General features: G+C 45.4%; 1 protein-coding gene across 5 annotated transcripts in view; it reads left to right on the top strand.

The window, feature by feature from the left end:
* The first annotated feature begins 8014 nt into the window (after positions 1–8014).
* Positions 8015–12821, top strand: part of LOC110510024 (neuronal migration protein doublecortin) — a 96151-nt gene continuing 91344 nt past the window's right edge. For 4 of the 5 annotated variants that reach the window (XM_036967372.1, XM_036967374.1, XM_036967375.1 and 1 more), the window contains exon 1: positions 8015–8172. The gene's annotated coding sequence lies outside the window, so the exon portion shown is untranslated. Of the gene's footprint in view, positions 8173–8373; positions 8482–12821 lie in introns of those variants that run through there. The other variant, XM_036967373.1, reaches the window with a different exon arrangement.

A 12821-nucleotide genomic window follows, 5' to 3' on the forward strand; every position in this document is an offset into this window, starting at 1 on the left:
GGACCATGTTTCTCTCTACCAGCCTGGACCATGTCCCTCTCTACCGGCCTGGACTATGTCCCTCTCTACTGGCCTGGACCATGTTTCTCTCTACCAGCCTGGACCATGTCCCTCTCTACCGGCCTGGACCATGTTTCTCTCTACCGGCCTGGACCATGTCCCTCTCTACCGGCCTGGACCATGTTTCTCTCTACCGGCCTGGACCATGTCCCTCTCTACCGGCCTGGACCATGTCCCTCTCTACTGGCCTGGACCATGTTCCTTTCTGCTAGCCTCTTGGACATCTGCCTCCATGACCCATCGTCTGTTTACATCCTCGTCAATCCAAATCAAATGTATTTGTCACATACACATGGTAAGCAGATGTTAATGCGAGTGTAGCGAAATGCTTGTGCTTCTAGTTCCCGACAATGCAGTAATAACCAACGGGTAATCTAATCTAACCTAACAGTTCCAAATCCACTACCTTATACACACAAGTGTAAAGGGATAAAGATCCGTCAACATAGCAGCCCCCCTCCCCATTGCCGGCCCTTTTTCTCATGTTTCCCCAAAATACCCTCTAAAGATCTGCTCTCACCTCACTCCTACATGGTCTACATGGTGCATCAAAGTGTGTTGTTGGCACAGTAATAGCTAATTCACTGTAGATAATCTGTTCCTCATTTGAACAAATTGTTAATTGACTCATGTTGAAATAGTATGTGTACAGTAAACTAGCAGTCAAAGGAAAACACATAAACTTCATCTGATTTAGGTTCTCTGCGGTGGTAAACGTAGTCAACATTTTTAAGTGAAGCCCAAATAAGCTTAATCCACAATAGCTTTTTAATGAGGCACAGAGCATGTTGAGTTTGGCCGAAGCATTGTGTGACACAGCACCCCACTGAGTGTGTAACGGCATTCAGAGGTGGAAGAAGGATCGGACCAAAGGGCAGCGTGGTAAGTGTTCATGATGATATTTAATTGAAACGAACTGAACACTGAAATACAAAACAATAAACGATGTGAACAAAATGAAAACCGAAACAGTACCGTGTGACCCAAACACTCACACGGAAACAAACACCCACAAACCAAAAGTGAAACCCAGGCTACCTAAGTATGATTCTCAATCAGAGACAACTAACGACACCTGCCTCTGATTGAGAACCATACTAGGCCGAACACAAAAACCAACATAGAAAAACAAACAGACTGCCCACCCCAACTCACGCCCTGACCATACTAAAACAAATAATAAAATAACAGGACTATGGTCAGAACGTGACAGAGTGGCTAAGGTCCAAATCTGCCCCCCCTTCCTGTGCCAGCCCCCCAACCAAATTCACCCGTTGCCCCACCTGTCTGTGTCCCGGCAGTCTGTGGGCGAGAGGCAGCCCCTCTCAGACAGCTGGGGAAGGTGGTGAGGAGGCAGCCCCTCTCAGACAGCTGGGGGAGGTGGTGAGGAGGCAGCCCCTCTCAGACAACTGGGGGAGGTGGTGATGAGGCAGCCCCTCTCAGACAGCTGGGGGAGGTGGTGAGGAGGCTTCGGTCAGACTGAGTTAGAGTTATGTGTGACATGCACAGGAGAGGTACCAGAATGCAGCAAAAGCTAACCGCAATCCCGGGTGACTACTCCTGGCTAGCGTTTCCATCACCTGGGTTAAACGTCTCTAGAGACTATATCTTTCTCACCGTTACTCAATGCCTAGGTTTTTCTCCAATGTACTCACATCCTACCTTACCTTTGTCTGTACACTATGCCTTGAATCTATGCTATCGTTCCCAGAAACCTGCTCCTTTTACTCTCTGTTCTGAACGTGCTAGATGGCCAGTTCGTATAGTCTTTAGCCGTAACCTTATCCTACTTCCCCTCTGTTCTTCTGGTGATGTAGAGGCTAATCTAGGTCCTGCAGTGCCTAGCTCCACTCCCACTCCCCAGGTGTTCTCATTTGTTGACTTCTGTAACCATAAAAGCCTTGGTTTCATGCATGTTAACATTAGAAGCCTACTCCCTAAGTTTGTTTTACTCACTGCTTTAGCACACTCTGCCAACCCGGATGTCTTAGCCGTGTCTGAATCCTGGTTTAGGAAAACCACCAAACACTCTGAAATCTCCATTCCTAACTATAACATTTTCCGCCAAGCTAGAACTGCCAAAGGGGGCGGTGTTGCAATCTACTGCAAAGATAGCCTGCAGAGTTCTGTCTTACTATCCAGGTCTGTGCCCAAACAATTCAAGCTTCTACTTCTAAAAATTCACCTTTCCAGAAACAAGTATCTCACTGTTGCCGCTTGCCATAGACCATCCTCTGCCCCCAGGTGTACCCTAGACACCATATGTGAATTGATTGCCCCCCCATCTATCTTCTGAGCTCTTGCTACTAGGTGACCTAAACTGGGACATGCTTAACACCCCGGCCATCCTACAATCTAAACTTGATGCCTCCAATCTCACACAAATTGTCAATGAACCTACCAGGTACAACCCCAAATCTGTAAACACGGGCACCCTCATAGATATCATCCTAACTAACTCAACCTCCAAATACACCTCTGCTGTTTTCAATCAAGATCTCAGCGATCACTGCCTCATTGCCAGCATCCGTAATGGGTCTGTGACCAAACGACCACCCCTCATCACTGTCAAACGCTCCCTAAAACACTTCTGCGAGCAGGCCTTCTAATCGACCTGGCCGGGTTATCCTGGAATGACATTGACCTCATCCCATCAGTAGAGGATGCCTGGTTATTCTTTAATAAAAGTTCCTTCCTCACCATCTTAAATAAGCATGCCCCATTCAAAAAATGTAGAACTAGGAATAGAAATAGTCCTTGGTTCACTCCAGACCTGTCTGCACTTGACCAGCACAAAAACATCCAGTGGCGTTCTGCATTAGCGTCGAATAGCCCCTGTGATATGATATGATTTCAGGGATATGATATGATATGATTTCAGGGAAAGTAAGAACAAATATACACAGGCAGGTAGGAAAGCCAAGGCTAGCTTTTTCAAACAGAAATCTGCTTCCTGTAGTACAAACTCCAAAAAGTTCTGGGACATTGCAAAGTCCATGGAGAATAAGAGCACCTCCTCCCAGCTGCCCACTGCTCTGAGGCTAGGAAACACTGTTACCACCGATAAATCCACTATAATTGAGATGTTCAATAAGCATTTCTCTACGGCTGGCCATGCTTTCCACCTGGCTACCCCTACCCCGGTCAACTGCCTGGCACCCTCCACAGCAACCCGCCGAAGCCCCCACCATTTCTCCTTCACCCAAATCCAGATAGCTGATGTTCTGAAAGAGCTGCAAAATCTGGAGCCTCTCTTTCTAAAATGATCTGCTGAAATTGTTGCCCCTATTACTATTACTAGCCTATTCAACCTCTCTTTCGTATCATCTGAGATTCCCAAAGATTGGAAAGCTGCCGTGGTCATCCCCCTCATCAAAGATATATCTCAAATCAAATCATATCACATTTATTTATATAGCCCTTCATACATCAGCTGATATCTCAAAGTGCTGTACAGAAACCCAGCCTAAAACCCCAAACAGCAAGCAATGCAGGTGTAGAAGCACGGTGGCTAGGAAAAACTCCCTAGAAAGGCCAAAGAGGAACCAGGCTATGTGGGGTGGCCAGTCCTCTTCTATCTATCCTACCCTGTCTTTCTAAGGTCTTTGAAAGCCAAGTTAACAAACAGATTACCGACCATTTCGAATCCCACCATACCTTCTCCGCTATGCAATATGGTTTCAGAGCTGGTCATGGGTGCACCTCAGCCACGCTCAAGGTCCTAAATAACATCATAACCGCCATCGATAAGAGACATTACTGTGCAGCCGTAGTCATCGACCTGGCCAAGGCTTTCGACTCTGTCAATCACCACATTCTTATTGGCAGACTCAACAGCCTTGGTTTCTCTAATGATTGCCTCGCCTGGTTTACCAACTACTTCTCAGACAGAGTTCAGTGTGTCAAATCGGTGGGCCTGTTGTCCGGACCTCTTGCAGTCTCTATGGGGGTGCCACAGGGTTAAATTCTCGGGCCGACTCTCTTCTCTGTATACATCAATGATGTTGCTCTTGCTGCTGGTGATTCTCTGATCCACCTCTACGCAGACGACACCATTCTGTATACTTCTGGCCCCTCTTTAGACACTGTGTTAACTAACCTCCAGACGAGCTTCAATGCCATACAACTCTCCTTCCGTGGCCTCCAACTGCTCGTAAATGCAAGTTAAACTAAATGCATGCTCTTCAACCGATCACTTCCTGCACCCACCCGCCTGTCTAGCATCACTACTCTGGATGGTTCTGACTTAGAATATGTGGACAACTACAAATACCTAGGTGTCTAGTTAGACTGTAAACTCCCTTTCCAGACTCACATTAAGCATCTCCAATCCAAAATTAAATCTAGAATCGGCTTCCTATATCGCAACAAAGCATCCTTCACTCATGCCGCCAAACATACCCTCGTAAAACTGACCATCCTACCGATCCTCGACTTCGGCGATGTCATCTATAAAATAGCCTCCAACACTCTACTCAACAAATTGGATGCAGTCTATCACAGTGCCATCCGTTTTGTTACCAAAGCCCCATACACTACCCACCACTGCGACCTGTACGCTCTCGTTGGTTGGCCCTCGCTTCATAATCTTCGCCAAACCCGCTGGCTACAGGTTATCTACAAGTTTCTGCTAGGTAAAGCCTCGCCTTATCTCAGCTCACTGGTCACCACAGCAGCACCCACTCGTAGCACACGTCTCCAGAAGGTATATCTCACTGGTCACCCCCAAAGCCAATTCCTCCTTTGGTCGCCTTTCCTTCCAGTTCTCTGCTGCCATTGACTGGAACAAACTGCAAAAATCACTGAGGCTGGAGAATCATATCTCCCTCACTAGCTTTAAGCACCAGCTGTCAGAGCAGCTCACAGATCACTGCACCTGTACATAGCCCATCTGTAAACAGCCCATCTACCTACCTCATCCCCATACTGTATTTATTTATGTATCTTGCGCCTTTGCACTCCAATATCTCTTCTTGCACATTTATCTTCTGCACATCTACCATTCCAGTGTTTATATTGCTATATTGTAATTACTTCGCCAAGATGGCCTATTTATTGCCTTCTCCCTTATCTTACCTCATTTGCACTCACTGTATATAGACTTATTTTTTTTCTCTACTGTATTATTGACTGTATGTTTTGTTTATTCCATGTGTTTTATCATGGCCAGGTCGCAGTTGTAAATGATAACTTGTTCTCAACTAGCCTTCCTGGTTAAATAAAGGTGAAATAAACAACAACAAAAAATGTAAACTACTAATGTTTCTGTGAGCTCTCTTAGGCGACAAATGGTGGCCTTGTGTTATGTCATGTTAAATAGGAAGAACATTTGTAAAGAATTAGGCTGCTCTATTTAGGTGATCTATTTGACAGAGGCAGTCTTTTTGACAGAGGCAGTCTATTTGACAGAGACAGTCTTTTTGACAGAGGCAGTCTTTTTGACAGAGGCAGTCTTTTTGACAGAGGCAGTCTTTTTGACAGAGGCAGTCTTTTTGATAGAGGCAGTCTTTTTGACAGAGGCAGGCATTTGAACACTCAAACTCCCTGGGATTTAAATATTGTACAACCCATTGTCTGTTTCTAATAAAAAACACAATTGATAGAGAATCAAATGGATACATAACCAAAAGAAAGGCCACCCTTCCCGTGTTCTTAGCACCAGCAGTACCAGAGAGCATGAAACATTAAACAGCAGTACTGTCTCCTAGTGTCACAGAGGCAGAGATTGGTGGTTTCTATGGTATGAATGGCCACAAGTCATTTCTTGTTGTGAACTGCAAGATAAATTGGAAACTATATCCTGAAAATGTCTGACGGAAATAATTTCACAAATTGAGAAAATCAACCCTCGCTTTGCTCCAGCGGTCCCCATAGGCGCTGAAGTCACCAGCCACTGTCCCAGTGTTAATACCTGGCATGGTAGAACATTTTGTGTTTTGTTTGTCATTGTACTCTGTCATGATTTTTCCTCGTTGATACACTTTGACCTATCGATGGGTTAGGACAAGCAAGAATCAACCTGACTAGAGCTCTGAGAGTATCCAATGAAATGCTCTAGGTCAGGTCCCTCAGGTCAGATATCACCTGGGCTACGCATTATTCCTGCACTGCTCTGTCAGAGTTGTGAGTGACTAACATCAATACTACACCACACTCTCATTTTATGATACATTGTGCCTGGCCATGAGGTGAGGTGACAAATGTAGACAGCACAGCTTTGCAAATCAGTGTGACATTAGCTAGATCAAATGTTCTGGTGACTCACTTGGACCGAGTCCAATGGATCCTATATCTGATGGAGAGCGATATTGTTATTGACAGTGACAGGACCCTTACAAAGAGGTGATGGTGTTATATGACACCACACTACTCCCCTCTGTCACCACAGGGTGATGTAGTGTGTGTGTTGTTGACTGGACCAAGACACAAATTTGATTTAAAGAGTCGACTCATCTTAAAACCCCAACTCCACGGAAGCAAGGCAGATTGGACACATGCATTGAGGTGTTTAGGCTTTTAGTGTCACGACTTCCGCCGAAGTCGATGCCCCTCCTTGTTCGGGCGGCGTTCGGCTGTCGACGTCACCGGCCGATAGCCACCGCCGATCCACTTTTCATTTTCCATTTGTTTTGTCTTGGTTGGTGGTTTCACTCACCCAATTACCTGTTTATTATTTAACCCTCTGTTCCCCATGTTTGTTTGTGAGTGATTGTTTTTTGTAAATCGGTCCGTTATTGTGGGCTCGTAATTTTTGCCTTGTATTTTTGTATTTTTGAGTAAAGTATGTTGATTACTAATTTCTGCTGTCCTGCACCTGACTCTCTAAACCAGCTACACACAGGACCCCATTACATGTATCAATACTCCCCAAAGAGGCCCTGCATCACAACACCATTTCTGATTAGTCTGAAAGAGATCAAATCAAATCATATTTTATTTGTCACATGCTTCTTAAACAACAGGTGTAGACTAACAGTGCCTTCTGACAGGCACTTTCCAACAAAGCAGAGAGAAAAATAGAAAAATAATGAACGTGTAGCACAAGGAATAAATACACAATGAGTAACGAAACTTGGCTGTATACACGGGGTACCAGTACAGAGTAGATGTGCAGGGGTACGAGGTAATTGAGGTAGGTACAGTGTGTACATATAGGTAGGGGTAAAGTGACTCGGTAACAGGATAGATAATAAGCAGTAGCAGCAACTTATGTGATGAGTCAAAAGAGTTCGCGCAAAGGGGGTCAATGCAGATATTCTGGGATGACTTTATCTCAGTTCATTACACACGGGATTGTATGATAACAACTTCACACACACACACACACACACACTAAACAATCTAAACACAGGTGCTAATCTAAACACAGGTGCTCATAAACACTTCCACCTGCACCTGAAACTCACACCACACACCAGATGCCTCCCATGTAAAGAGCCTCTTATCTGGAAGGACATCAGCTCTTTAGAGCTATCCTTTCTCCTTTCTCTCTGGCAGTGGTGTAGATAATGGGCTTTTACCTTCAGAAGCCAACACACACACCCATACACATTCGTCAATAAATCAATCTACAATCCTGCTGTTTCTGCCTCTGGAAATATAACATGGATGGTGTGAAGAGAGGAGCAACACCCACACAGTTCAATCTGTTTGGAGGGGGTTATCAACACCACATTACTTTACAATAGAGATAGTGGAAAGATCCTGTGGCATCATTTTCTCAAAACACAGGGATCAAATCAATTTAGCAGGCAGATTTTTTCTCTCTCCAGATTTGTATTTCTAATTTCAATAGGCAGCATATACAGTGCATGGGTGTCTGAATGAATAAAAAACTATTCATCATGGCACAGTAGATTCCCGAAAGTTTTTAAAAAATCAGCTCTGAAAAGGTTTACATCATCCTTTTGTGAGAAATACCCCAAAATGTTGGTCAGTGCCATTGCCATGCTAGGGCGGGTTCAGCTGGGTCGCCTCTAGGACCCAGCAGTGCAGCCGGTCAGGTAGGCTCAGCTCGTAGACTAGAGAGAGGCAGACAAAGGCAGAGAGAGCTCGTGCCGCTATCCTGCAGCATCCACACCCACCCACCTCACTCCAAACGCTCCAGCGCGGGTGAGTACCCGATACTTTTTAAATTTTGGTTAAACATAATTAAATGGAGAAAAAATATTATGTCAGTATTTAAATTATGTTTCTGACGGTGAGTTAAGTTGTTGTGTTCAGGAGTATTGCACACTGTGAATGATTGGTAGAATTTTTGTCTATTTAGGCTGTCGGCTATATGAGCAGGTGATTATAGGTGTGCGCGTACCCGTTGGTACAAAACTGTCATGGCTCATCTGTATGTACTGCGCCCACCGCTTTTCTCTGAGGGCATATGGACAACTGATCCGTTTTTTTTGTTGCTGAAAGCTAGAGGGGGTACTGAAAAACTTTTGTTGTTATTTAAAAACAAATATGACTTAAAACCAGCTCAGACTGGCTTAGTGTTACTAGATAAGACACAGATCTGCTGTGATGAGGATGTTTGGGGTGATTTGATGCAGGACGCTGACGGGCAGGTCAAAGTTGTTATCTGGGCTGCTGTGGCGCTGATAGCACAGACCCAGCCTCACATCTCTGTCGTGCAGTTAGACATGTCACAGTCACACAATAGAACAGCTCTGCAGTCTGTGTGCTGCACTGTGAGCAGGAAGTAGCCTGCCCAGGTTAGGTAAGCATGGTGAGAACATTTGTATTATTTTACACATATCCATTTATTTGTGATATTCAGGGATTGAATGACATATCTGTTGGGGGGTGTTATGAGTAGTGGTCTGGACCTTATGGGGATAGACATTTTACATACTTAGGGGCCCCTCCTGTAATTTGAGCCCTGATGATTGCAATTCACTGGGGTGAATCATTAGTCTAGTAATAATACTATTATTTGTAGTTGTATCCGTGTGTGATGTAGCACTACAGTAGTCGTAGTGATGGGGGTGTCCCTGTGAGACAATGGGCTGTCCTGAGCGTAGACCATATATAGTCCTAAGTGACGTCATAGGGAGAGGGTCAGTGATTTACCTCTCTGTCTATTATATTAGGCGAGCAGATGGGCTCCCGGGCCCCTGTCTGTCGGGAGGAGTACCACTACCCATAACCCATCCCTCCCTGGTCTGGGACCTACCCCCATCTCAGGACCTGTCATAAAAGCTCAGCCAGACTCAGGGCCAGGGTGTGCGGGGGAGGGGAGATCCCAGACGCGTTAAGCGTGGGGACAATGTGGTCCTCTCTGTTTGTCTTCATGGAGGAGGACACGCGTGATGGGGCTGTGAAGAGACAAGGGGAGGAGGACATATCAATCATAATCAGTATTTCGCCATTAAAAGCTGTGAGTTTCATGACCTTTGGCATTGGGGCGTTGCCAGTCTTACACAATCATTGTTTAAGCAGAAATGAGTTAACAAGCCCCTGTTAAGTCATGGAGTCTACATTTGGTTGCCATTACCCAGCAGTAGAGCCATGTGTGGGCATTGTATGTGGAGCGAGAGTGGGTGATAGCAAGGGTGTGGAGGGGTTGAGGGGTTAGGCTGCATGTCTTTATCTGAAGCCATTGAGGTGTGGTCACTGGTCACAGCCACTAGGTGGGGATTTGACAGGAAGTGGCCAGGTTTTAATTGGTAAAGCTGCTTCAATCCTTGGCCCAGCCCAGGACTGGTCTGTCTGTCTGTCTGTCTGGCACAGATCAGAGCTTTAAATGTCACAGATAGCAGCCTCTAGTCTACACACCCTCACTAGCGGCAGGTTGATGTTTATTGGGACGAGGCAGAACTGAGCAATTTGCACTAGATGGGCCAACTGTAAAGCCAAAATTGGCCAAATTGTAAAAATTAACAAAAAACAAAACATTTGCTTTTTTTCTTAATTTAAGGTTACTGTTAGGCATTGTGGTTATGGTTAAGTTTTAAAATCACATTTTATGACTTTGTGGCTGTGCCAGATGGTGACCACTCTGCAGCGCTGCCTCTTGAACTAGATTCATGCCGAAAAATGTTATCTTGCCCACTAATTAATGGCCAAGATGGACTGAATGTGTTGACATAACAATGTGTGCCAAAGCCCTTTTATTGCTAGTTAAAGCTGTTTTCCAGTTCATTAATGTGTGATTAAGCTTTGTGTGGCCATTAGTAAAACTCCCCCACTGTGTTGATCAACGGTCAGATATAACCTCATCTCCCTCCTCACATGAGGGTCTGTGTGTTGTACGAAGTGGAACCTTCTGGGTAGAGGCATGGTGAACAGCGGCTGTTACAGTGCTACCCTCTGGAGGGGGCTGTTTATTTCAGATAGGGTAGTTCAGTCAAACTGACAAGCCCAGATCTAACACCTAGAAATCCAATAATTGTCCTGAGCACTGGGTTGATGTGCTGTTTTAAAAGTTGATTTAACCACATGGTGCATTGAGGTGTGTTATAAAGTTACCTTACCATGTGACATCTTCACACATGTTTCTCACTCAAGACTCACTCTGTATAAAATTAATTACTGAGTCATTGATCATCTACATATGACGATTGATTGATCAATCAAGGTTCACAAATAGTCTTAAGAATGTGTGGAGTTGATTGTGCGTGATAATCTTGTGTGATAATCTTGTGTATCAGAGTGAAGCAGCAGTTCTGGAAGAGAGTCAGTCCGTCACCAGTGAATCAGAGTTGGGATTCGACCTCTCTTTTCCTAAACAACAGGCCGAGCTTTGCTACATTTCCCCAGAGAGCAGCTCCTCCAGCTTCGTTCTAATACTAACAATGCATTAGGAATTTAGCAAACAAATCTAATTCTCGACAGGATGTGAAAGTGGCCCAGGGGGCTCACAACAAGAACACTATATTTTTGCGGCATGGGTTGGGGTGGATAGTTAAGGCCACTTGAAAAGGGCTTGTCATCAGGCAGAGGCATGTGATGTGAGATGGAGGGGGGTGCTGTTATGTTTTTTGGTCCTCTCCAGGAAGGGGATGTGGTCTCTGTGGGGCTCCAGGGCTCAGTGGACTGGGCGGCGGAGGTCAGACTGTCATAAAGGACTCTCATTTATCACACATCATCTGCTCCTGCCTCCTTCAGCCGCCACACCTCCTGCCTACTTCAACACATCACCCTACTGGCCCATATCCTGGGAGTCAGCTTGGGGGGGCGACAGTGACAAATGCTTTGTTTGTGAACAATGGGCGTGAGCTTATTGACGAGTGGTTATTGAAAGACATTTTGGGGCATTTGAGTGAGAGGGGCTATTGATGATGGTTGAACAATATAGGAAAAAGATAGGCCTGGAGCTAAACAGAGCACCATATTGTCCCTAGAGTACTGATGTTGTTTTACCTGATAGTTACTGTACTTTGATAAAAGATGACATACCTTGTGACTTGCAGTGTAATATAAGAAGCCACTAGTTCCTGTATCGGATGTGTCTTTTACAGAGAAGCTGTTTGCCTTGTAAACATGGCTACAAATGCAGCCAGACAGCCCAGACTTGAGTGTCAGCACATTCTAGGCAGGTGTAGATGGGGTTTGTCCCACTGCAGCTAACCTCATTCACAAGTCTTGTACAGTACAATATGGCTGCTGTGCCTGTGCTCTAGCACGTGGATACTGCTGTGGTGCAGTGAGTCTTTGTTCTGACATGGAGCAGCTAGCATTCAGCTCTACTGTGCGGTCATCATAACCTCACGTTTCCCATCTCATACAGAGGAATTATATTCACTTTGATTAGATCACACAGAGATGGCTAATGACATTCATTAGAAATGGGGCTTTGTGTGTCGTCGTAGCGAAGCAACCTGCCCCACGACTCTGACGTGTTTCTTTGTCTGCTCTGCAGTCGGCTAGTTTCACTGAAACGCTAGTTCCACTCCTGAATGCTCGGAATCGAAACGTTCGTTGAAACGAACAGACAGACTGCCTGTCTGACCTGGACAGGACTCCAAGCATGTTCCAGGGCACGGCGTTTCAACGATGACCTTCACTGTGCCCTCTGTCCTCCTATGGCGGGGACATTGTTATGATGGTGTGAGATGTGAGACATGGCAGAGAGGGTGACGGCTGCTGGGATCCCATTCACAGTGGCACAGTAATGAGTGCTCTCTGCCCGTTTAGTGGCTAATCTCCTCATTATTCCAAACGGTCTATTTCAAAGTTCCAGTAACGAACTGGGTAGCAGAAAACACGTCTCTGGCCAGTCAGCCAGCCAGTCAGCCAGCCAGTCAGCCAGCCAGTCAGCCAGCCAGTCAGTCCCTCCCACCATGCTTTCTTTTCTTCTGTCTTTTTGCGGAGGGGATAAAACGGTCTGCTTGCGTTTAGAAAGAGCAGATGTTAGTGGAGAGTTTTGGCAGGAGCACGCTGTGCTCTCTAACCCTCGCCTCATCTACAGGCTTTACAGAGACGTCTGGACTACCCAGAAAGAGACCATTCCTGCTAGGCTGCTCAGGCCTTTACACAAGCCATGTTATCTGCCAAAAGACACCAAATAGAAAACCCTTTAAAAAATACATTGAATCATTTTTTAACCTCAACCTTAGTAATTGTTCTTTCAGAGTCTTTGTATGCTATAAGGTTTTAGACCGGCTTCCTTTGTACATTGGATTATGTAAACTTGTGGGTGGATCACTCCATGTACCTTTCCCAGTGGTAGAGGATGAGTAACCACTGAAATGTGTGAATACACCCTCACACATGGTGCTCAGCACCACACATCGATGTAGTGACTATGATACCATGGACTTTAC

This window comes from Oncorhynchus mykiss, chromosome Y, assembly GCF_013265735.2.
Source record: "Oncorhynchus mykiss isolate Arlee chromosome Y, USDA_OmykA_1.1, whole genome shotgun sequence".
Lineage (NCBI taxonomy): Eukaryota > Metazoa > Chordata > Actinopteri > Salmoniformes > Salmonidae > Oncorhynchus > Oncorhynchus mykiss.